Source organism: Aptenodytes patagonicus, chromosome 4, assembly GCF_965638725.1.
Source record: "Aptenodytes patagonicus chromosome 4, bAptPat1.pri.cur, whole genome shotgun sequence".
Taxonomy (NCBI): Eukaryota; Metazoa; Chordata; class Aves; order Sphenisciformes; family Spheniscidae; genus Aptenodytes; species Aptenodytes patagonicus.
Genome location: NC_134952.1, coordinates 35,080,756 through 35,108,573, shown reverse-complemented (window position 1 = coordinate 35,108,573; position 27,818 = coordinate 35,080,756).

Sequence of the window (27,818 nt, the reverse complement as noted above, 5' to 3'; positions counted from 1 at the left end):
GCAACTGTGATAATAAGCCTCAGGATATTCCAAAGCGTTACAGACAGGCCCAAAATATTGAGCAGGTCCTTTATATCTGATTTCAGAAATTCGCATTGTTTTTTTAATCCTCAGTTCTTTTGAGGCATTTGCGAAATCAAAATGGAACAGTAAAAGGCACAACCAGCCAGAAAAAGCTGGTTGAAAGATGGTCTTGCTCATATTGATTTGAGCCATCACAGCACCCACGTATTACTGGGGGAGACCTCAATTAGTTCCTAAAACATTGTCTACCAATGCTGTGCATTGTTAAACATTTATTTTCTCCCTCCCCATCCCTGCCCTGAGAAAACTGCATTTAGCAGAGGGTAAGGCAAACTCTAAACCTGTACTGCAATTTATAAAGCACTTTTACATCCCTCAAAATGACAGGTGCTATACATGCATCACATTATCTTTTCCAACACTGCTCCTCAAATATTCAGAATAATAAGGTATTTATGGTTCAGACACTAAAACTGCCTCTGGAGTTTGACTCTAATGTAGGGAACCCATTACACCAAGGCATGGTTTTAGGCCGTCACCTCCCAATACGTAAAAGCAAACACAAACTTTACCAGCCAGCAGAACAGTTAATATAAATGTATGATAGAAGAAGCGTTTATCGGCAGAAAACATGAACAGAAATTGAATTAAGAAATCCCCCTCGTATCACAATTATACAAGAGGAAGAGACTTCAGAAAAAATTCTTACTATACCTTTAAAAACTGAATGACATTTCTGAGGTACTCACTTTAAATAGAAATAATGGTCTCTCTCACAGTTAAGTTAATTTTTTTTCCAAAGGAGTGCATTTTCTTTCAGTGACAGAGAAAAGCTCTAACACTGGAAGATGGAACAGAAATTTTATCTGAAGTTCTGATTTTTTTTTTCCTCAGACACACACCGAATGTTAGCTTCACTCAGATAAGAAAATGAAGTATTTACTGGTTATTTTGACATTCAAAGTAGGTATTGAGCAGTAGATAGCAAATTTTACAAATTACTACTGGACACATTTCACAATGACTACATACCAATATATACATATAAAAAACACTTAGTGCACAAATACATTGCCTTTACCTTCCTGGTGTATTGCAAAGCAAAAAAGACATTGTAAACAAGGTCAGTGAACAAAAACAGTAAGTACCTTAACATCTTCCATTACATTTAGACTTCACAAAAAGTTCACAATATGCAAAAGAGAATTAAGTTCCAGCAATAACATATAAGAATTTTTATCTAGCTGAAATTTATAGGGAAGGAAATAACTATACAAACACCACAAATATTTACTTCTTAATATCAGTTTCTATATCATGAAATGAAGAGATTATCAAAACAATCAGACAAAGCTCTTCCAATAAATGCACGTGGCATATGAGGATGTTATTAGTTAATGTATTCATTTGGATGCCCTCGGTAATTTAAAAAGCATTTTACCGACTTCTGTTTATCAGACAATTTACAGGAAAGCTAGGAACAATTTAGTCCTCAATTGCTGATGTCATTAGCCTGGTTTGCAAAATACATTTGTCTGTTTTTAAGGCAGGTCTCTCTGCAGACATTCTGATGGCATTTTATTGCAGGCATCATGTGGTGGGGATGCAAGGAGAGAGCAAAGCTTACCATTGCTGAAAGACTACAGCAGCTCCAGGAGCTGGGCACATTGCCGGAGCATGTGAATCATAAAGATGATGCATGGAATTATGAGCTGTTGGTTTTGCTGAGCTATTTCATATGAAATCTCATCTAAAGCCTGTGAAGATCCCTAAAGAAAAAACAAATTATCTTACATAGCAATATTGCCCAACGATGCTGCAGTCATAATATTTCTTGTGGTAGTTCTGCTACGCTCTTGCAGTGGAAGTTGCTTGTCCTTCCATTCTGTCAGAAGAACTCTTAAGATCTAGGTGGATACTGAGATCCATGAAGGATGTCTGTAGGCCAGGCCGGGTCTCTCCTTACTCCCTGGAGCCAAGCTGTGATGTGCACTCCCAACCATGTATCTCTATATAGCCTTAAAGTCCTTAGAATATATACTTAAACAAGGAAACATCAGGCATCTTATGTTGGAAGTAGTTTCCATATGAAGCTAACTGACTTTACTACCAAAGGCAACCCTTACAAATATATTTGAATAAATCCATTTGCATGTACGTTCACAGAATCTTTCTTTTAAATGATACTGCCTCCCAAGTTCCTTTTCAGAAACTGAAACACAAGTACGTGTCCTGAATCCAGGACATGGGTTCATGCATGAAAATGCAACAGATTTTAAGTAGTAGGGAAACTGCTGGTGCAAAATAGCCAACACACAGTAAAGACTTCTACTATAAAGCCTCCTGCATCCAGAGGCTGCAGGATTATTGGTTAGGATTATATCAATTTTTCCTTTCCAAGGAAGGCAATCATCTTAAATAAGCCAACAGGAAATTATAAACAGAAAGAAAATAAAGGTAATATAAATATTGTCAAACAAGCAAGTTTTTAAGTATCACCTTCTTGCATATCAGTACCCTCTGAGCCTGAGTCCTATCAACTTACTGATAAAAACAAGATTTTTGCCTCAGTTAGCACTGCAAAAAGCTCCCAGAATGGAATGAATTCTGCTGTGTCAAATTGCAGGTTCTTTATTACTGGTGGTAATGTAAAAGGGACAAAAAGCAGCTTGATTCCTAGATCCCAAGAGCAGTTGGGAGTGCAAGCAACTACAAAAATCATCCTCCGGCTTGTAAACTGCACAAACTTGATAAGGAAGTCATTAACAGTGAATGAAGAGGGCCCTTCACCATGACATTGTTATATAGTCACTTCAGAAGCAGACTTTAAGGTCAAAAAGTATTCCATGTCTTCCTGCAGTAGCGGCGAAATGCCATGTTTCAGGAAATCTGGTACAATTTCCTTTACACTGAAGCTTCACCATTTCCCTTCTAGTTTCCAGGAGGTATTTCTTTTTTATGGGGCACTGACACTTTGTTCTTATGTGTGTGTCACTTGTGCTGCTGTTCCCCTCTCCTGCTGTGGTCTGGGCTCTTGTTTTCTAATACATACCTATAGATAATACGTGTGTGTGTGTATATATATGCGATTTACTTAATTTCTTTTCACTCTCATTTTCTTCAGTGTCTTCATACTTTACAACTTACTTCTGTGCTTCCTCTCCTGCCCGATTGTACCTAAGGGTACAATGTGCAGTGTCTTTAAAACTCAGGAATTTGGATACATTTATGAAGTATGAAAATCAGTAGAGGATAGAAAGAATGAGAGAGGATCAAGGTTTATCTCAACAGCGATGATTTGTGCTACAAGGAGCACTGAATGGGCCTAGGAAACAATATAGTCTCCCATGCCATAGGCAGGTTCTTCACTAATTTGAAAATCTGCTGGAAAAAGCTCAGGAATAAGATGGAAAATCTGAAGTTTCAGAGCAAGCTAGAGTTAAACAAATTTGCAGCTGCATGCTGGCTTTAAACTCCACCACACAGGGAATAGCTGAACTCCATTGCTACCTGACTGGTATTTTAGGGAATTAGGACAGTCTTCCATCTCTTCTGCTGCCTTGAGACAGCTACAGGTTCTTTGGTCTTTTAAGGAAGAAAGGATTTTTGCCTTCAGTCAGGAAGGATGTCGTTCATTAACCATCCCACTTTGCTCTGTTGTGACAAATCAGTTTATACTATTTCTAAAAAATTCTTTAACTGACTCAGCAAAGAAACCTCATTACTAGCTAGCTAAATAACAAATGTTCTCATCATAACATTTCTCTCCCAACATAAATGAATACTAGTAATTAAATGTGAGCCCTCATATTTTATTTAGGCTGAGTCATCTAAATCTGATTAACCTCCAAAAGAGGCAAAAAATTATCTAAAAATTCCCTTTCCAGTTAGAAGGTAAAATAATGTTAATATGAGTGAAAAGGGCTGGTAAAATAACAGCAGAAGGGGGAATGGAAGGTGCAACAAGTTCTTTGGGTTCCTGGAGCATATAACGTAGTCTGAGGGGAAACTGAACCTTAAAGAAATGGAGCCACAGCAAGGCAGTTCAGGTGCAGCTCGCATGAGAAAAGTACATCATGCAAGCAGCAAAGGAGATGTAACGGTCTGTGGGTAAGTCGTCCAAGGCTGTTACACGTGGCAAAAAGCAAGACAGTTCTGACTACAGAGGCTGGGTGCTATAGAAACTAGTTCACATCCAGCTCACCACTGTCCCAAAATGGAGATGAGGTCCCTGAGGTGACGTTGTCATTCCCTGCCTGTGCACCATTCCCAGAACTTCTCTCTCCTCAACTCGTCAGGAGATATCGTACATGCCTTGGGCCTCCCAGCCTCAAGAATATTTGTGTGTGCACCTCAGAGGGTCAGGATGGCTGGCCATTTCTGAGCTAGATGACAGCCATTATACATGGCAGACTTTCCTAAGAGGGCAGCGTGATGCAAATCTGCTAAGAACAAAACTTATTTCAAGGGACTTCCGATAAAAAAATTGTTCCCCGGTATTTATGTTTGATGTTTTTTTCCTTAATTTTTGGGCTACACACGCAAAAATCATCAAAATCACACAACTAAAGATACAGACAGTTGTTGGGATTTCCAAAACTGTCTAACTAGACATGGCACCCCCATACGTGTGAAAAGAGGCACCTAATTTGCATGTGGTACTATGCTTACCCACAATTTTGATTAAAGACCTTTTAAAAACTGCCTCATATCAAAACATACTACTAGAAGTCTGAAAACAAGTCTCCAGCATCAAAGTGCTATCATTTATCAGTAACTTTGTGCTGTGCTGAGCACGTTAGTCAGAGGTACACTGAGCACTCCCGGGGCTGTTTTACCAAGCACAATCAGCCAGGTTGATCTGGCAGCAGAATCGGGGCTTTTGCCACATCATCTGTCTAAAAAGGCAGAAACCACCAAACTAACTGTGATATGGTAAACAGACAAACGTTTCCAAACTCTCCATTGTTTCCTTTAATATAGCAGGATGCCAAACTCAGATCTTCACAAACGTCAATGAACAGGATTAAGCTTATGGATTTCTGGACTGGAATACTACTGGGTTCATTAAAAATACATATTCAGTAACACACAAATTTTCACAGTAGGAATCATAGCTGTAGCTGATTCTACTGGAAATTAAAAATTGGCAGCATTCTGCATCTCACATGCCAGTTAGGACATTCACACCTGATTGGAGCCGTGTTATTTATACAGCTATAATTATTAATTTATCCATATTTCAGTCTTAAATTCTGAATTAGATTAATATATCTCAACTCTATGTGTCTTAGAGAGTTTTCCGTGTAGAAATTCCCAGCTGCACTTCTCCAGGAGGCATATTAATTACATACATAGGAAAATATTACACAAAATTCAACTTTAGGATCCTAAAGTCAATATTCTATTTTGTTTTCCTCCTGGCCCAGTAACACACCTTAAGATTATGATTAGTCCTTTTGCAGGTGCAGAGTTGGAGGGAAAGAGAGAATCAAGATTGCTCCACCCCTATTTGACCAACCTGGATAGAAGCTGAGCAGATGGGGCCACCATTGAGTTTCTTTCCCCTCTTACCAGAAGCTGGTCACCAGTAGAGAGGCTGGGATAAACCCAGTCCTCTGCCCACCCCCCAGCACAAGTCAGTGGAGATGACTGTCCACCCATGACGTTGTGGAACATTGTCCTTCTCTGCTTTTTTCCCGTTGAAGCATCCATGGGAACATGCTGGTGGTGCCTAAACACTCGGTCTGTCCTCGGCTGATTTCTGCTGTCATTATAAGTGGGCATCACAGCAACGGGCAAGTGAATGATCCTTTGCCTCTACAGGGAAATGTTTCTGATAGTTGTGACAGCTGCACTAAAGTTAGAGCCAGACACAACATTTTTGGTGAATGCCAATGTACCCAAAAATGTGACTTCAGCTGACTTAAATAATAAAAATAATGATTTTCTGTTAACTGCATTGGAAGTCTTGGCTCAGATTTTTTTGTCCATGGTCAGATTCCCAAACTAGTGAAGAGAAGGAGAGGCAGGATTCTGCTGTCACCCCAGCTGCAGGAGTGGGGGCACTGTGCCAGGGTACACAACACACATTCCCAGTGTCTCCTCGGGCGCGGGGGGGATGCTCAATGCTCTAACCATTTCGCTCTCTGTACAAATGATGGAGATTAAATGCTTCAAGCAAGCAAAGTTAAACTTTCTGTTCAATGTGAAAAATAATAATAATTTTTCTTCATTTGGAAAAAAAATGCACTTTGGTTCAGACATCCCCCCTTATTTACTTTCCTTTTTCTGGCTTATAGGAGTAGCAAAGCCAAAAATCCAGAAGCTGCACACTTGCTTTGAAAATACCTTTGACAGGTAATTGGTGTGTAACTGTCAATGCAATGAGCAATAGCAGCACACTGCAGCTTATCAGCATTCAAAAAGGGATTTCTGGAACTACAATGGACTGCAACCCATCACTGGCACAATGATTTCCTTTTAACTTGCTCCTGTACCTCCTTCTGAATTTTTAATATTCTGTAACTGAAGTAACTGAGGCTGCCATTCTCCAGGATTCCTCACTCCCAAGAACTCCAAGATAATCCCTTGCTTATTATTTAGTCAGAGTAGTATGTTCTCATTTAAGATTTGAAACAGACCACAGGATAAACATTTTTATTATTATAATTTCATTTTTAAGCATCTTTGGTTGGTATCAGAGAAGGCCTTTTTGATTAATTTAAGAATACACAAAACTAAAATATTTGCACATCTGAAACCCTTTCTTTCACTGCTATCAGAAAAGAAAGAAATTGAAAGGAAGAAAGAAAACCACACATCAATTTTCAAAAAACTCTTTGACCATAGGTCAACTAGACAGTATATCTGCACCGTGTTTACCTTTCACAGAAACCTTCTCTGTTTCGTTAGTAGCCTTCAAATATACAAAGAGTGGAGGCTAGCTGTGAGCCTGAGCTGCAAAATCACATCAGTGCTAGTGCCTTCAACTTCAAAGTTTAGCTATTTTCAACAAACTTTTTGGCAAACCCACTAAATTTGCTAGCATGTGTGTGCTGCTGCTTTCCATCTGCCTCCAGAAACCAGGCTTGGTTGGAAAAGGTGCTAAGCAAAAGCTATACAACAAACCAAGGATTGAAACAGGGGGGCTTTAGAGATAATACTTCTTTCCTTATCTTAACAAATTTCAGTATTAGATGACTGTGACTTTCTGTTTCTTTATCTTTGTCACATGGCTGTCTGTATTTAGAATTGAAGAAGAGAAGAAAACAAAAATTGCAGAAGGCACATGCTCTGACAGACTGGTGAATTTAAACTTAATTCTTTGCCTCCAGATTTTTCTCACCCACACTCCACTTTCTATTCCTACTGCTGTCACCATGTATTTGTTTGTCATTCAGATGTCTAATGTGGGAGCCATCCAGATGTACTTCTCTTACCCTGTACTTAGTCAATATATTTAATTTGCCTCAGTCTTTAACAGGCAGACCAGTTATCCTCAGGGTACTCGGCCCCCTGAGCTGGAAGACAGGGACGGCGAGCAGGATGAACCCCCCATAATCCAAGAGGAAGCAGTCAACGACCTGCTACGCCACCTGGACGCTCACAAGTCTATGGGGCCAGATGGGATCCACCCGAGAGTGCTGAGGGAGCTGGTGGAGGAGCTCGCCAAGCCACTCTCCATCATTTATCAGCAGTCCTGGTTAACGGGGGAGGTCCTGGACGACTGGAGGCTTGCCAATGTGATGCCCATCTACAAGAAGGGCCGGAAGGAGGATCCGGGGAACTACAGGCCTGTCAGCCTGACCTCGGTGCCAGGGAAGATTATGGAGCGGTTCATCTTGAGGGTGCTCACAAGGCATGAGCGGGACAACCAGGGGATCAGGCCCAGCCAGCACGGATTCATGAAAGGCAGGTCCTGCTTGACCAACCTGATCTCCTTCTATGACCAGGTGACCCGCCTTGTGGATGAGGGAAAGGCTGTGGATGTGGTCTACCTGGACTTCAGCAAGGCCTTTGACACCGTCTCCCACAGCATTCTCCTAGAGAAGCTGGCGGCTCACGGCTTAGACAGGTGGACTCTGCGCTGGGTCAAAAACTGGCTGGACGGCCGGGCCCAGAGAGTTGTGGTGAATGGAGTTAAATCCAGTTGGCGGCCGGTCACGAGCGGTGTTCCCCAGGGCTCAGTTTTGGGGCCGGTCTTGTTCAATATCTTTATCAATGATCTGGATGAGGGGATCGAGTGCACCCTCAATAAGTTTGCAGACGACACCAAGTTGGGCGGGAGTGTTGATCTGCTCGAGGGTAGGAAGGCTCTGCAGAGGGACCTGGGCAGGCTGGATCGATGGGCCGAGGCCAACTGTATGAGATTCAGCAAGGCCAAGTGCCGGGTCCTGCACTTTGGCCACAACAACCCCATGCAGCGCTACAGGCTTGGGGAAGAGTGGCTAGAAAGCTGCCTGGCAGAAAAGGACCTGGGGGTGTTGGTCGACAGCCGGCTGACCATGAGCCAGCAGTGTGCCCAGGCAGCCAAGAAGGCCAATGGCATCCTGGCCTGTATCAGAAATAGTGTGGCCAGCAGGAGCAGGGAAGCGATCGTGCCCCTGTACTCGGCCCTGGTGAGGCCACACCTCAAATACTGTGTTCAGTTTTGGGCCCCTCACTACAAGAAGGACGTTGAGGTGCTGGAGCGTGTCCAGAGAAGGGCAACGAGACTGGTGAGGGGTCTGGAGAACAAGTCTTATGAGGAGCGGCTGAGGGAACTGGGACTATTTAGCCTGGAGAAAAGGAGGTTGAGGGGAGACCTCATCGCTCTCTACAACTACCTGAAAGGAGGTTGTAGCCAGGTGGGTGTTGGTCTTTTCTCTGAAGTAACAAGCGATAGGACGAGAGGAAATGGCCTCAAGTTGCACCAGCGGAGGTTTAGATTGGACGTGAGGAAAAATTTCTTTACTGAAAGAGTTGTTAGACATTGGAAGAGGCTGCCCAGGGAAGTGGTTGAGTCCCCATCCCTGGAGGTATTTAAAAGACGTGTAGATGAGGCACTTAGGGACATGGTTTAGTGGGCATGGTGGTGTTGGGTTGACGGTTGGACTCGATGATCTTAGAGGTCTCTTCCAACCTTAATGATTCTATGATTCTATGATTCTAATCACTCCAGTTTCCTCAATGTTACAGACTTTGTGTGTGTGCTCTGCTGATGAAAGTCACACATACACCTTTGTAAATCTGCAAAAGCCACAATCTTATGAAGTATCCAGAAAAAAAGAGTGTTTTCTGGCAGAGAACTCCAAAGCAGCGAAGCTGTATTTCACTCATCCCTACGTTATCAAAAAGCCTAAGCAACTTCTATCTGGACCCCAAGTCCAGCAATAAAACTCATAGGTAGAATGATCTTAAAAACAAGGAGCTAGGGAGGATTTAAGAAAAATAAGGCTGATAACGTGTATGTATTAGATTGCCTTGTTGGGAAAGATCTATCTGAAGGTAGTTGATTACTAGGATCAAATTTCTATTTTAAAAGACTCTAGTAGATTTTTTTCCTTCTATCAGGTTTTATAAATAGTGTGATTGTTTTATAAGACTGATTGATAAATAGAAATACATTTTTAACTATAAATATATAAACCTTAACAATAAGTCTGGTTTTATGAGCAGTTTAAGATTCTATAATTTGTATTCGCTGGGCAGACAGGTGATTAAAATTATACTATACAGAGGATCCATCGTGCAACAATCATTTGGACATGTTTGCAGAAGAAATGAGTATTTCGAAAGCACAGTTAATACTTTCAATAAGATCAGAATCACCCTCTAAGGAATGCAGTTGCAGGCGCATGGTTTGTTTTGTGTAGCTACAGCATAACAAAGTCTGTTTAATCACCTACCTGATATTTTCATTTGCACATTGGAATCCACCAGTGGTATTCAACAGGAGCCAATCATTCAAGGAATCCCAATTACCAAGAATTTGTATGATTTTTTCTTTGCAGTCATGCATTTTTGTTTTTATCTTAGTGGTTTAAGAGTTGAATCATGACTATCTTATTCATGCGGAGTTATACTTCATTCTTCAAGCAGACCCCCGGAAGTCAGTAGAACTGCTCTGAAAGTAAGACACTCTACTACACTTGATGTATGGCATTCCTATCACATCCGGAATTTCAAAGCTGGCGCAGTAATTTGATAAACATTTTAGGAACATAATCCTGTGCAGGTATGAGTTGGCAGAGCCCCACTCATTCAGTTGACTTCAACAGATGATTTCAACTTACATCAACTGAGAAGCTGATCGAGAGTATTTACCTAAGTGTGTAGAGCAATATAAGAAAAAACCTTTCCCAATGTCTTACAGAGAGAGCATGCGGTTACATTTAGCCCATCATCCTACGGTATTAGGCATGCAACCAGACCACTGCACCAGTCCAAGTCCAAAGAAATGCTATGATTTTCCAACGACCAATATCAACTTGTGTCAGATGAAGATAAGCAGTGAAACTCTGAAGCTAACTTTGTAAGGTTCTTGTCTTCCAGTAGCACAGTGTTGTCAAAAGCATCCAAAAAATATTGATTTTCGCATTCAGAATAAAAGGAAAGATTAATGAAATTTTAAGAAGAGGACAAATGCACAGTATGTGTCCCTCACTTGAGGTTATGTCACAGAAAGATTTGTCTGATAGAAAGGAAGAAAGAATTATTTAATATTTATATTTTCTGTAGAAGTCTCTTTTTTTCTTGAGGTCCATTTTATCTCATCATCAAAAAAAACCTGACCAGAAGTTTGTGGTTCAATACAGATGCTGAGAAACTGTTTTCTTTCACTCCACACACGTGCACGCACATACAGAGCAGATTACAAAGGCATTTTCAGTGCTGTGATGCATTTTGGAATTGTGAAGTAGAAAAGGGTTTTTTGTCCCAGTTAATAAGACCTTATTTACAAGTTCTGCAGCTTTCTCCCACGCACTGACACTGTATAGACAATGCCATACGCAGTGGTGAACAGTAGTCTGTTATTTTAGGTTTTGCTTCATTATCATAACAGAGTATTATGCTTTTATATGTCATCTTGCAGGCAATTAATATTTATATCAGCCATGCATGATGCTTATTTCTTTTTCTTAGCATTGAAATAGGACTTAATTAACTCATTTTTATTGAAATTTGACTTTACTGCACATTAGCCACTGTTATTGCTGTAAACATGTAAATCATTGTGGAAGCATTTATTTTTGTTATAGAGTATATTACTCACTTTATATTGCAGAATGCCTGCTGATTCAGTCTTTGAGATGAATATGAAAATTTAACTTAATCGTCCCAAATGTAGCTTAAGGGATCTGAATCCATTAATAAAAACATAACTGGCAAACTGTCAGTTTTCCCGCGATCTGCTTTTTTGAGTAACCTGGTGTAAAAAAAAAGCTGGATCTGGCTTACAGGAAAATTTTCCAAGCAAAGGGATGTAAGTGACTAGTACAGCCCATGCCACATGCCTCTGCACCGCCTCGCTGGCCCGAGGGAGCCCAGGCGGGTGCAGGAGAGTGTGGAGCTTGGGAACAGTTTCTAACTTATTTAGAAGAAAGGCAGGACAGGAGTTTTGGGGGCCACATTGCCTCATAGCAAAATTTTCTGAAAGCCTGTTCATGCTGCACTACCTGTATCTCTGCAAAACCTGTTTTTTTCTTCTTTACAAGGGACAGTGAATTAAACTGACTATGGTGGGAACGGCATATCAGTAACTCCAGCACTGAGATAAAAAGTGGTATAAACTTTCAGTTAGCAAAACCATATACTCACAGCTGCCCTTATAAAGGCCGTGTCTTTTATGTTTATGAATTAAACCTGGTAACAATGCACATAGACTGGTTGAAATACAGTTCAAGTATAGCTTCAATAACAAGGAAGAGAGTAACTTCTTTATTTTCTAGGAGCTTTTCTTCACATTCCTTATAGGAATTTTTGTTTCGTCTGTCACATACACAAGTCTGGAATTGGTTGGTAAAAGAAACTCTTTTCCCATTAATATTTTACTGAAAATTCACATTTTTAATTTTCTGCAGCAAGATCTACCTGTGTGTTCTCAATTTTGCCAGTTAGCTTTTTCTTTTCACTCAGCAGGCAAACTCTCTGCACATTGCTGTTCTACTGGGAATATAGCTTTTCAGTGGGTGTACTTACTTAATTACCTTGACTAAGTTATTCTTTCCATTTCATCAGATGTCTATGCAATTTATGTGTGCTTTAAATTAATAAAATGCTTATAATACAACATAAATAGTAATGCCCACAGGTTTTCTTCCCTTCGGAAAATAATTATCCTGTTCAAGCTATCTAGTGTATCCAAATCACAGACCCCTCTAGCTATCCACCAAAAAAAGCTGTAGACCAACCCATAGCATTCCTCACGGGTCACCTGTGTGCAAACCTTAGATGTAGCTGGGTGTCAAAGCTCAGAATATCTGTCTGTTACTTCTGTCTCATTTTATAGTCAAAGGAGAATGACAGCCACTTACAGAAGGGTGAGGGGTAAGCTGCATCCCCTGCTGGGTTTGACCGTATGTCTCCATGAACTATACAGACACTGGGGGCATAGGTTACACAACCACACGCTTGTAACGGACTTCAGAGATTATTTAGCTCACCTAATTACGCTTTTAGCTGAAACATTTTGGAGAAAAAAATAAATCTATGGATCATCTTGTATAATGTATTTTTTAATTCACAGGGGGAAAAAAAAAGTAAAACTTTTGACTGTTATTCATATTTTGATTTTTTTTCCAAAGTTTACTTGTGTGTAATAGGATGGGTTTGTATGGGTTTTGCTTTTATGTTACAATCATGTCACTTACCAGCTTTTCATATTTTGCAGACTACAGGCTGATTGATCAACACAGCTTCTTGCCCTGAGGCACAAACAACTGTACCCCTGTCAGTGCTGATAGATGTTTATCTAACCTTTTCTAAAAGTCTTCCAGGCATGGAGATCCCTTATTGTCACCAGGGACTCTAATCCATTGGTTTATTCTTCTAAATGTTGGGAGTTTTGTTCCAATATCTAACCTGAATCCTCCTTGCTGAAATTCAAAGCAATTATCTTCTATTTATCTGTCAGTTTATTTATTTGTCACTTGGGGTCTGTTTTAACAGATTTGTTATGCAAATTATCTAAATACTTCTACTCCTTCCCTTCTCCATTCAAGGGGACGACATTTTCCTTGTCCTCACTTTTTACTAATGTCACAAGCCATTTGACTATAGTTGATCTTTTTGGTAGAAGATTACAGAAAATCATTTAAACCTTTAGCTTTTCAGCATCATCTCACAGTAAGAACATAAGAAACAACATACTGGGCAGATCATAGCAGCTGTGTGACTGCAAGTGGCCAAGAGCAGCTGCTTAGGAAAAAAGATAAGGCAAGCAGAAATCATATTTCTCTTAACATCGCTCCCTCTGCCTCCAGAAAACTACTCAGAAACATGCAGAGTCAAAAACTATATCCCCACCTTTTTGTTGAATGACATTTGCTAGATTATATTTCAAGCCACGATCCTAGGACAATGAGTCTCGGGATTTATATATACAGTGTAAGAAAAATATTTCTTTTCCATCTAATCATATTTGCGCCCCAGTTAGCATAATAGAGAAAAAGTCATTTTATATTGACCTGCCTAGTACATTCATAGGTTCATATATTTCTACCACCCACCCCCCCATTCATCTTTCTGTTTCTCCCCCCAAAGAAGCACAGGGGCGGCAGGTGAGCCGGGGTGCAGGGCTGTACCCCCAGCAGGGGTGAGCAGAGCAGGGCCGCTGGCCATGGCCCCACAGTGCCCAGCGCAGAGCCCCCGGGGCGAGGGGAAGCCCCAGTGGGGTCTCTCACAGCCCTGTCTCAAGACATAGCCGTTCATAGCTGCCATAGAGAAACGCAGCAAACGCACTTGGCCTATTTATTGGAGTAAGGATTTTACTGAGTGAGTAGAGCATGAAAAAAAAACTTCTTTTTTCTTACAGTATCATAACACTTTTCTGTAAATGTAAACCTTCACCAGTTTCAAGGTTTCTGTAAACATAAAAAGTTGTCATCCTTATTTCCGATTTCTACCTTCTGCTTGCAGAAATATGTATAGATTTCATGGAACTGGCAACGTAATTGCTGAAATAAAATTAACTACTTTTCAAGATTCCCATTGCAGCCCAATGATCAAAATAACATGGCTGCTTTTATGAGCTAATAAGAAATAGCTAAATCTTCATCAGTGCAATATATTCTCAGTTAGTAGTTCCTTAGCAACTAAAATAATATTCCCTGCAGAGAAAGACAAAAATTTGAAAACTATATATCTAGCTGGTATTTGCCCGAGGTGTAAAACATAAATCAAATTTTCCGGGACTTTGACATTTTTATGTATTTATGCTATTTTAAGCCAACAGCTTAACCCAGGTTCAGTTTTGTTTCACAGTACATTTTATGCATAATGCATTATGTGCAAACTTGTTTGAAGAGGGAATACTGCCCAGTGTTAGCACAGGGAATTGGCATCTCCTGGTAATTTACTGGGATAATGTACTGTTAGGTGCTACACTTTTAGTGACCGAATGTAGATACAATTACATATCAGTTTTAAGATAATCATAATTAGCAAATGATGAAGAATACTCTTAAAATTTTGAAAAGTATGAGGTTTTTATTACAGCCATACTTTGTTAGTATTTTTCAACATTTAAAAAATCATACCATATAGGTACGGTGCATGATACAATGTTACTTTCTTTTCATAGAATCATAAAATAGTTTGGGTTGGAAGGGACCTCTAAAGGTCATCTAGTCCAACCCCCCTGCCGTGGGCAGGGACATCTTCAACTAGATCAGGTTGCTCAGAGCCCCGTCCAACCTGGCCTTGAATGTTCCCAGGGATGGGGCATCCACCACCTCTCTGGGAAACCTGTGCCAGTGCTTCACCACCCTCAGCGTAAAAAATTTCTTCCTTATATCTAGTCTAAATCTACCCCCCTCTAGTTTGAAGCCATTCCCCCTTGTCCTGTCGCAACAGCCCCTGCTAAAATGTCTGCCGCCATCTTTCTTATAAGCTCCCTTGAAGTACTGATAGGCTGCAAGAAGGTCTCCCCAAAGCCTTCTCTTCTCTAGGCTGAACAACCCCAACTCTCTCAGCCTTCCTTCATAGGAGAGGTGTTCCATCCCCCTGATCATTTTTGTGACCCTCTTCTGGACCCGCTCCAACAGGTCCGTGTCTTTCTTCTGCTGAGGGCTCCAGAGCTGGACGCAGTACTCCAGGTGGGGTCTCGCCAGAGCAGAGTAGAGGGGCAGAATCCCCTCCCTTGACCTGCTGGCCACGCTTCTTTTGATGCAGCCCAGGAGAAGATTGGCCTTCTGGGCTGCGAGTGCACATTGCTGGCTCATGTCCAGCTTTTCATCCACCAGTACCCCCAAGTCCTGCTCGGCAGGGCTGCTCTCAATCCCTTCATCCCCCAGCCTGGATTGATACCGGGGGTTGCCCCAACCCAGATGCAGGACCCTGCACTTGGCCTTGTTGAACCTCATGAGGTTCACATGGGCCCACTTCTCGAGCTTGTCCAGGTCCCTCTGGATGGCATCCCATCCCTCAGGCATGTCAACCACACCACTCAGCTTGGTGTCATCTGCACACTTGCTGAGGGTGCACTCGATCCCACTGTCTATGTCATTGATGAAGATATTAAACAGTGCCAGTCCCAATACAGACCCCTGCGCGACGCCACTCGTCACCAACCTCCATCTGGACATTGAGCCATTGACTACAACCCTCTGGATGTGACCATCTAACCAATTCCTCACCCACCAAACAGTCCACCCATCAAATCCATACCTCTCCAGTTTAGAGAGAAGGATGTTGTGGGGGACCGTGTCAAAGGCCTTACAGAGGTCCAGATAGATGACATCTGTAGCCCTTCCCATGTCCACTGATGCAGTCACTCCATCATAGAAGGCCACTAATCAACTTAATCAACTCCTTCTCTCTCCATGTGTAGCAGGATAGAGCTCTCAGCAAAATTTTCTGCCCAGTTTCTATTTCAAAAGTCTTTCTCTCTCCACAGAGAATCAGTTGGTGGAATTAAAAATATGTCGAGAGTGGGGAAAAAACTGTGCTATGTTGCAGCATCAGTTCCTTAGGCTCCATGCTGCCTGGCATTTCGAGGTACTCTCACTTGCACCAGGGCTTTATGGATGAGGCAACAAAATCAGAAAGCCATACTCTGCCTTCCTAATGGATCCAGATACAGCTGTCCCTCCTCAAGGAGATACAGAAGGGATAATTCACAGATACATCTCTGCACATGCTGGGTGCAATATGATTTTCAAAATCTTTCTATAAAATTTGTACAAAATGTCTACAAATTTTGTAGACATTCTAGAAGACAAATATTTAATCAAAACTTATTATGACTAATAAAGAATTTCTACCAGCAAGAATTGTTTCAAAAGCAAAAATGGTTTAAATTCCATTTCCATCAAGTTTTTTAGGCTGTTTCACCTTCATCTTTCTTTGAACTTTGCACACTGAAAATCACATTATATGGCCATTATTCTTTCAAAGTATCACTATGAGTCAGTGTCATTTCCTTCAAATTGAGTACATCTTTAGAGAGATTTTCTCTTTAATCTTGAAACAGTCATAATATTTGCTCTTTTGTCAACAGTAAAAAAAAACCCACCATTCAACTTTACTGTAAAGGTATATCGGACTTTCTGTTTGAACACTCTGGACTTAATCGCTAATGGGAAATGAGATGGACTGAAATATTCCTTTACTTGCTCCTTTTGTACTACCAAAGCTGCTAGATGAACTGATAGCAGTTTTCCCATCATTGTGAAGAGGCTTTAATATGTTATGCTGTGATTTAACCCTTTGACAGTGTGACTCACTTGAAATGGGATCTCTTCTTGTACCCAATTTATTAATGTGAAGACATGCTTGGTGCTGAAAAGGCTGCTAACAGCTTGCTTGTCTTTAGGTGCTTCCAGATTGATGGTGTAATTTTCTTTTCACTGTGCATATTTAACTTCCATTAAAATTAATGAAAATTGAAAGGATATACAGTGAGCAAAAACATAAACATAAAAGCACATATTCAAAACAAGATGAAGCCAATTAAATGAGAATATTAAGGAATAAGTCAGAACATCCCAAGAATTGGCAAGCAACTTCCATAAAAATTCTGAGGTATTTCTCTTCTCTGCCTTCCCCAGGACTGGAACTAATGAATAAGGTATACAATATGTTGAGATACATTGTCCTCAACTTTGGCACACTGAAGAGTTCAATACAGCATTTCACAAAGATCCTGTCCCAGGATCTGAAAGATGGTTGTCGCCAAAGGAGACAGAAGGCAGCCTCTTACTTCAAGCACATTAGGATTACCTTAGGTAAAAAGTTGCTCTTGATCTACTACTCTAAAATCAAAGAGAATGTTACAGTTTCCCACAGCAAATATTTTTCTATAGTGAGTAGATCTTGATCTATAGCTATGTTTACATCAACATGGCATTTTTTTTAATATCAAGGATAAAAACAAGCAGTTTATTATGATGAACTATGTATTAACTGGGGGGAAAGAGGGTAAATCCTGCAACTGCATATAACGTACAGCTTTAGAGATTTGTCAGGACATGTGAGATAATTCCATTAAGGGTCTCCATCATGTTCATTAGAAGTCTGAAGCTTGAGGGAGTGACGGAGGAGAAGGCACAGTATCCGAGTCCAGTGTGAGGCTGGCTGACAAGACCGCAGGTGAATCCATTCCAGTCCAGGTGCATTGAAGGTGCTGCCAGCTTAATTACTTTTGGATCCATCGTCTAATCATCTGCACCTGCTTTCTGGCTCATATCTCATGTTACGAGGCATTTTAAGACTGCATTCATCTTCATGTTAGAAATCACACATTCATATAGAATAGACCTGAACAGCGTGCACAGAGCAAAAAGCACAGAGCAAAATTCACCCCTGTTGTAATTCCACTTCTTTAATGAAGGGATTTATTTAGCTTATAGGGTAAGGTTCTGACCTACCACACATGCATTTAGCCATCAACAGGAAGATTATCTGGGTATACTTTGTCCTGATGTTCAGTTTTAAAAGACTCTACATTGACGTATAAGAGCAGTTAAAGTAGGTGTGTGCTTTTTTCCTCACTATGTATAAATTGGAGTGTGAAAGGTATAAATTGAAAGGATTGTTTCACATACATCTTGCGGATATGTATTGCAATGGAGATTAACATTGAATTTGGGTTTGAAATCCCACTGCTTCCTTTCCAAGATATGCTGCTGTTGCTACCTCTGCTGGTTCCACATTACTTCTCAAAAATAGATAGTTCACTCTGTTCTATTTCCAGGCAATATACAGGCTTGCCACAGATGGATGTAGATATTAGCAGCCCTAACAGACTGTCCTGGTTTCGGCAGGGATAGAGTTAATTTCCTTTCTAGTAGCTGGTACAGTGCTGTGTTTTGGATTTAGGATGGGAACAAAGTTGATAATGCACTGATGTTTTAGTTGTTGCTAGGTAATGCTTACACTAGCCAAGGACTTTTTAGTTTTCCATGCTCTACCGACTGAGAAGGCTGGAGGTGCACAAGAAGCTGGGAGGGGGCACAGCCAAACTGGCCAAAGGGACATTCCATACCATGGGACGTCATGCTCAGTACATAAACTGGGGAAAGCTGGCCGGGGGGGCCGCTGCTCGGGGACTGGCTGGGCATCGGTCGGCGGGTGGTGAGCAATTGCACTGTGCATCACTTGCTTTGTGTATTATTATTATTATATTATTATTATTATTATCATTTTATTTCAATTATTAAACTGTTTTTATCTCAACCCACGAGTTTTTCTCACTTGTGGTCTTCCAATTCTCTCCCCCATCCCACCGGGTGGGGGGAGTGAGCGAGCGGCTGCGTGGTGCTTAGTTGCCGACTGAGGTTAAACCACGACCTTTCATTAAAAGGAAATACCTAAAAATTTTAAACACATTTAATATCTACATGGTGTTACCTCTGGTAGGGCCTTTCCACTTTGCAAAATATTCATTGATTCAGTTAGGAAAGGTAGGACTGACTTCCTAGAACAGGGATGACAATGTCTAGAGGACAAGCCCTGAAACATTTCCTTGGTCAGAATGGAAAACTGAAATAGCAGCTGTGAAAATATTAACTGAGAAAGTATTCACGGTACACAGCACTTACACCAGTAACAGGAGTGACCTTGAAAGGCCGTTCCCCAAACTAGCGTGAGACTTCTTGCTCTGCCCAAGCAGGCAGGGAAGTGATTATTCCAGGTCTCTTCCACTGAAAGAAGGAATTCAGCTTAGGTGTTATCACATCTTAGTTTTTTTCTATTTCTTACAGGTCAAGGCAACTCACTATGTTCAAATATTACAAGTCAGCCCTTAAAATCTACACGGAAGCAGTTTCTTTTTAAAGAGTGTCATAGCTGGGCAAAGCATGTAACAAGTTGTGTACATCTTCAGTAGTCTGGCACTGATTTTATTCACCCACTGCGCCAATGACATGTAAATTTAGTAGACTCCTGTATTTTACCTAATTATTAAATATTCCCTATGCATTTTTTCAGCATTATTTTGTATTACATCTACAGTGCAGTTTAAAAATGGTGGAAATAGTATAATTTTCTAATTATTTACATTTACATTTTTCAGAGGATTATGCCACAATTCATTTTTCCATTACGTATCTGCCTATGCTTAACATATCAGGATTCTCTGGCTTACTTACATGGTTTCATAATGTGTCAGTGATATTGGATAATACGGATAATCAAAAAAAAACATTTGCAGGCCAAATAATTGCACATCTTTTGTTTTGTCTCACGTGTTAATTACTAATGGCCATTTGCAATATTTCATTTGGATTATAATAATTACCCTAACTCCTAATTTCTACTCGTTAGGTATTAATGTGGCCATTTCCTTTCATTTGAACCCAAGCATCAGGCTTTCATAAAAAGTCTAAGAAATAAAAAACTATCATAACTCTGTTTCACTAACTTTTTCTCTATCTAACTTGGCAATAGTTGGCCATACACACCTAAAAAATCCTAAAAGACGTTGACTGTTTCCTGAGAAGCAGGTGGTTTTGTGGCTAGAGCTGCAAGTGAGCTCCTAGTTATCCATTTACTTGTACCTTATCACAGACAGTTTTTTGGGTGAGGCTTTGGGAGCAAGAACTGCGCCAGACAGAAAGGATCAATTTCAGGAGCAATGATGTGTAAGGTGGAAGTAATTATATCTTATAGCATGCTCCATGATTCTATATGAGACTGAAGAGCTCTTCTGTCAAATCTCAGCTGCCAAAACCCCATCTAGAGATCTCAGGTAATACAGAATCAGGGAGGCTGGCAGCACATCCTGTCAGTTGCAACTATGATGGGAAAGAGGCAGAAAAAAACTTTGAAGGAGTCTAGTCCTTTGGAGAATAGTAAGTAGGTAGGAGAAGAAGCTTAGACAAATGTTTATATACATACATCTTGTAAAGAACCAGGCCATTGAAACTCCAACATAGCCGTTTGTTTCTACTTCAATTCTGCAAGTGGGCTCCTGAAAAACTCCATACAACAGTCCCATTGACAGCAAGAAGGCAAGGAGTATATACATTTTTATATATATATACACACACTATATTCACTCATTTTTCCCTACACTTACATACCATGAAGCCAAAAAGGAGGTTAAACTAGCACTTCAAATAAATTACATAAGGATTAGCTCTTTGCTAATTTAGACTTGTTCTATATGTAAGTTTGTCAGCATAACTATTAGGAATGTGGAAAAACAAAACCAAACTGCCCTTATGTATTTATGTCAGTAAAGACCTTAAAATAGATGTATACTAGTATTTCATTTGATTTACGCTATATTAGAATAAGAATTATTTTGTCAGAATAACTTGCTGCTTCAATCTTCCCTAAAGGTGTTTAGCTCAATGACATAGTTATACAAAAACAGTTCTTGAGGTGAAGACAAGTGACTAGCATGAGTCAGTAAGATTGAGAACACCTAATTCACCACCTCACCGGCAGCTGGCCTAGTGAAGAAGCTTGTTCCTTCTTTTTTTACCTGTCTAAAACTTTAAAGCCACCATGGATGCCTTAAATAGCATCTTCTCTAATTACCCAAGCTATTAGACCACTGCCCACAAAATTCATTTCCTCATCAGAGTTTAAGGTCCCTTAAGCAGTTCAATGTAAGTTAGAGCAATCAGCCCATGTGAGTTTAAGTCTAGATCTTCCATACGACACGATAGGACTCTTCCGTTGAAGGGTCTCTTCATATCTAGACTCATGAAGCTACATCATGCATAAACCAGAAGAGTATCATAACTACTATGTCATGACACAGCCTAAAGGACAATGTGTTTCATCATTTCAGTTAAAGCTGAACCATTTTGCAACCATCAACACTTCAGGCATTTCTTAAATGGACAGAAGGCATCAGCCTAGGGTTAAATACTTATCTGGGCAGACATGAAATACTAACACAAAATGTACACATGCACACACAGAAAAACAGATCTGAAACCCCATTTTTGTACCCTGCCAATAGGCGGACTACAGACACCCTCCGTCTTCTGCTCCAGACCTCAGCTACAGGGTCTAATGTCCGCCTTTGCCTATACATTTGGCTATTCAGGTGTCCAATTTATCTCATCTTGTTAGTCACCTCTGTATTTTGCTCAGCCACTCTTTCTCACTCTGGCTACCCCCTTGATTATACCATGATAAATCTGAATATTAATAGCATAGCAATTTGCTCATCCCAGGCATTCACAGGTAATTATATAGGAGTATCTAAGTGTTTCGGGGGGAGTCTGTCATCATCTACTCATCCCTTCTGTGAATTGTCATTCAGCACCATTTTTAAACAAGCTTAATATTGAGAAATAGATTGATCATGCTATTTCCTGTTCCCACTCCTTATGTTAAAAGATAATAAATTCCTATTCCCTGAATTAAAATTTTGTGTTCTATGGCACAACCTTTTCAATGTGCTTCCTTCTGATTTGATAACCACTCCATTAATCCTCATTCAAGCTGTAATTAATAGGTAGGTAACTGTAAAATATCTATCCAATAAAAAGCCATGATAGAAGCTAAAATGGCATACCAAGTTGGCACAGCGCACATAACATATTGGGTAGTTAAAATCTGGTCATTCATTCCTATCACAATTTGTAGTAGGGACACAAACTGACATGACATGAATCTGTTCTCTTGACAAATCTTTTTTTCATGGCAAAGAGCATAATGAAAATTGAAAAAGGTATTGTGCTAGCTTAAATCAAGCCCATGGCAGAATAATGTACTTAAACCTGTGGCCTTCTGAAATGCAGTAGGAAATGTAATTTAAGCTGCAATCAATTCCCCGGTTAAGACTTTTTTATATATGGAAAATATATACATTTCTCATACACTAGAAACATGATTATGCAACCACAGAACCACATAATGATGTCAAATTCAGCTGCGAAAAGCCTTCTGTCACATTTTTTATTATGCAATTCCCTTCAGTTTAGTTCCTGGCATAAAACTGATGTTCTCCAAATGAATATACTGTTAGTATATTTTAAGAAACACCATATTTGCACAAACCGTACATGGGGATTCAATAACTTTGTTTAGGTTGAGACAATCATTGCATTGACTGATTAGGTTCCAGAATTAGAAAAGAACACTCAGAACAAAGCAGATTGCTCTGTTGCATGGATTTCTTCTTGTTTTTAATATTCCTTAGGAGCAGATCAAGAAATACTTTCAGATGAGTATTTTAGTGTTTGTACATCAGAACCTCCTATTCAGTAAATAAACTGGTCCATATCAGCAAGTTTTTACTCAGTGTTCGTGAAACCTTCATACACATGAAATTTTCATTGTGTCCAATTCCTACCAGCCAATCTAAAGTCCCATGAAAATAACCTGAAAATGTTTCATGACTCCCTACACATCAAAAAAGCATGCGAAAGAGTCCCAAACCTGCAGTGCTATTCTTGCTGTTCTAGAAATTCATAGCATGAAATACAGCATAGTTAAAGCTGATGATGAGGTATAACTATTGTCTCATTATTGCATAGGATCTTCAAATAAAAACATAATGAGACATTTTTCAACACCAAATTCCTAAGGACAAAATTTATTCTTCAAAGGTCTAATCTAATGGGACTTTATAGGAGAAATAAATGAGATAATTAGGTCAGAATTCACTCTTACAACTTATGGGCAGCTCAAAGCTGCAGTACAACTGTCACATGCTTATGACAGAATGGCACCTGGTGACCCTTCTCATTCTGAATTAAGGTTCTGAATTAAGGGCTTTGCCGGCGAACACCTTCAGCACATCAGAGTCTCCTCATACACAGTTGCTCTTGCATTTCTCTTCCCACTGCACTGTAGTCTACTGCATGCATTTTAGCAACCTCTGAAGTGCATAAAGTATCTAACTAATGTTACCAAAGAATGGTGGAAATGTTTAGTGCTTTCTCCATCTGCTGCATGGTGATTAATGATCTGAAACCTTGTTCAAGCAAGTACCCACCTGCCATTGGTCTAAGGAACAGCTCATCAAGCACTGTAGAATAAACAGAAAATCACAACGCCGAGGCAGATGCATGAAGGAGAAACACAGTTTGAGACATTGTAGAATGTAAAGCTATTTGCATTCATGAAGTGGCACATGCACTGCATTGTTATTAATCTGAAACCTTGAATTGTTGAAAAACATATTCCCAAAGCATGTCTGGGAAGATTTGGAGAATCTCTTTCCCTCTTGAGAATTTCTGTTTGATTTTATGAGCACTCTGTTTCTTTCTGTCTTATAATATTCTTTTGTTATAGCCTAGCACTTTTTTTTTTTTTTTTTTTTTTACGTATTAAACTGGAGGAAGACACCAGCATGGCTATCTGTAGGGGCAAGTAGGCCAATTGCTAAAACAGATCTGCATCTGGACAGACCTTGCTCTGTAAAACCTAGTCCTCTTTTTCTTCTATCTTACCCTCTCACAGGCCATTAGAAGCTGACAGGATAACTTCTGCAAGAGCAAAACAAAGAAATCATTTACTAGGGTTGGTTTAAGGCCATCCAAGCCTTTAAAAAAAAAAAAAAAAGGAGAGGAGAGGAGAGGAGAGGAGAGGAGAGGAGAGGAGAGGAGAGGAGAGGAGAGGAGAGGAGAGGAGAGGAGAGGAGAGGAGAGGAGAGGAGAGGAGAGGAGAGGAGAGGAGAGGAGAGGAGAGGAGAGGAGAGGAGAGGAGAGGAGAGGGGAGGAGAGGAGAGGGGAGGGGAGGAGAGGAGAGGGGAGGGGAGGGGAGGAGAGGAGAGGGGAGGGGAGGGGAGGGGAGGAGAGGAGAGGAGAGGGAGGAGGGGGAGGGGGGAGGGGAAGGAAGGCAAGGCAAGGCGAAAAAAATCAAGCAGCTGTAGCTGTACAGCTGAAGTGTTGGGTAACTTGCTAGTGTGACTGGTCAGCAGCTAGGTACAAGACTAATGAGCTGTCTGTAGTCCATAAAAGGACTAACAAACGTCTACAGATCACAGCTGTGGTATTGTACATTGAAGATACGTAGACCCAGAAATGTCCAAACACAGCCTAAAACTGTATAGCAGGAAGTGAACACATGGTGCTGCTACTGACAAGAATTTGAGAACATGCTTAACATATGGATAAAGTAATTAACTGAAAATGAATGACAGACACAGGATAATCAATTAGAAGATGAAGATAAAATCCAAAGTATATTGCAGACTAATAGCTTTGGACCCTGATTATTGAAGTTGGACTCCACCAAGTGTTGCCAGATCATGAATATGAAATGTCAGGTTTGCTACTTTCTATACTTAAACGTGTCTGATACATACAGCATCAGGTCAAGCTTTGTGGAAAGGCTGAGCAAGTCTGATCCCTGCAAGAGGTGAGACTCAGAACATACCCTCATGCAGTCAGCTATGAACAGTGAGTAGCTATATCTCAGTGCCAAATGTGGGTCAAAGTGTTAAAAGAGCCAATATTCCCCAGATGGTGGCTAACACAGTAGCTCATGCAAGAGGCAGGTGCCAGAAGGAACAGCCGATAGTCAGAACTGTAAAAACTTCACTTCATGGTTTGAATCATCTGTAGCCAGACTGCAGGTTATTAGAAATTAATTCATTAGCATGAATGTAATCTTATTGCTTGATGTGATTAATGACATTTGGAGAACATGGCAGAAGACATTAAGGTTCATAATCAAGAAGGTAAAAGCCATCTGGGATATAGTAACTGGGAAGAAACAGTCTTGGTTGTGACTGAAAGGAAACCAAGAACATCACAGTTAGCACTGCTTAAATCATACATATGAGATCTTACAAAAAAGTGCCATAAAACATTCCTTTGAAATATGACAGCTATAAAAGTCTCTAAAAAAGACATTAGCAGAAGCCACAGGCCAATGATCTATGTACCCTATGGTTCCTTCACTAATCCATAATGACTGACAATGCCCTCTCTGAACTTTAATTGCTCAAACGATTTCAATGACCATTAGTACTCTAGTGATATATTCAAGCACAATGACAACAGTTTGTTTCAGACTCTGTAATCTAGGAGCCTTTAAATTTGGCTTGCAAATTGAAAACTCCAGGGTTTAATGATCTAAACTGATGGAGACTGGAAAAAAGGCAACATTTCACATTAACAGCTACTTGCAGGTCATAACATCACCACCTCTACAGCTATAAATCTATTGTGAAAATTAAACATGCCAAGATTTAGGAACCAAAGATCACACCTCCAAAACAACTCTTCACATGAAAAGACAGGATATTATGCAGACAGCCTAATGTTCATATTTCTTGGATTCAAAAGCCAAAACGCTGTGTAAATTCCAGACCCAGAGGTACAACTTCATCTTGAAAGAAGGAATGGTAAATAGTAGAATAGTAGGAAACATTTCTTCCCCTGCTAAAAGCGTCACAGCACAAAACCAGCTACTCAACCCTTGGGCAGGTGCAAGGCTTTTCTGAGATGTAGACCATGCTGATTAATAAGTAAAATCCAGCGCTGTTAGCCTGAAGCATATTAAACAAACAGGTGGTTTCATACATAAAGAAGTGTAATCAGATAGGATATAAGATTTTTAGAAAGACATCTAGAAACAAAATTAGGACCAAGAGAAAGCCATCAGCATACACTGGTGCGGCCCACTTGAACAAGGGATCTCCTGAAATAGAGCAGCCGGGGATTTATCCCAGGACACGAGCATCTGATTGCAGTCAAGTCAAGATGACTCTCCTGGAAAACTGACAAGTTACCCAGAGCTACGCTGGTGTAACAGAGATCAGAATCTAGCTCACAGTATTCATCCACATAGCTTGAGGGAAACCAGCTGAACTACTTTGATTCTGTTTCTGAAATGTCTTTAATGCAAGATTGGGCATTTTGCCCATAGCTGAGCCACTGATAAGAAACTCCGCTTTAACTGAAACTATCTTACAACTTAAGAGAGCTTTTCCTTTAGGATTACACAGCAAGCAACCGGATTTGATTTTTTTTCCTGATATTACAGGCTTCATCACAAAAATGAAATTGTGCTTTCTACCTTGACACTCAAGCCTGCAGTGACAGCTAGGCACCAGGGCTAGGAGAAAGCTGGGCTGCAATTATTATCTACATTTCTTTTCTGAACTTCTTTTCTGAACTCTTGAGTACAAAATATTTCCCTCTTGTATTACTAAGAATGAAAGAACTAGCAGCTTGGATAACTAATTTTGGATTTGATATAATTGTTAGTCAAGTAAGAATGATCAGTAAACACAGGACTTTAAAATAATACAGTTCTGGATCTTTTTTTCCCCTGGATAATATACTTTACTTAAGAAAGCCTGACCACATATAGCAACTGAAAAATTATCTTTAGGAGAGTAGATTCATAATGTCTAAAACTTGATGCTGACGGCACTCTTAACTGCGTAAACCAGAAACAATTCTACTGAAATCAGTACAGGTACAAGGACATTGAAAATCCTAATTCACATTTACTGCCTGGCTCCTGTAAATAGACCGGAGATACAAATATAGTCTCAGTGTCTTTTCTCACAAACAAGACAGCAAAACAGCAGTGGTTACAGTCTGAAACAAAGGGTATATTGTGAGGTAGATCCCTAACTCAGGATGGGCTTGATCAACAGCACAGCATTTGCAGTCTGACACAAATATATAGCCAGTGCGTTACAGTCCACTTCCCTCAGTTGAAGGTACACATACTCTGAGATTGCGTCTGTACAGCCTGAGCAAGGCTTTCAGCAATGCTGAAGTACCAAGTATGTCATTTTCAGTGACAAATTTACAACAGTTCAACAGGTTTTGGATGTACAGATCTTGGTGAAATGTTCAACAAGTCTGTGAGAGCACCACCTCACTCAGGCACGCAGGGTGTCTTTTTTCTGCGCAGGTGATCCTATGCATTTTGACCCAGAGGTATTTACACCTTGGGGCATGAGCCTCGGCAGAGTGAGACGTGACAACTCTGCTGAAATTATATCAGTTTTGATCTTTAGGCCATTAATCTAGCTGGGATCAAAAGTTACACAATTATACTTTTATTGTCAGTCATACTTACCTAGCAAGTAGTACCGTAAAAGTAGACATGCAACAGCACCGGCGAGGTATTGACAAAGATGGGAATAGTCCAAGGCAGCAAACAAAATATGGGAGCAAATGGAACAACCAACCAACTTCATTTTCTCATCTGAGTTA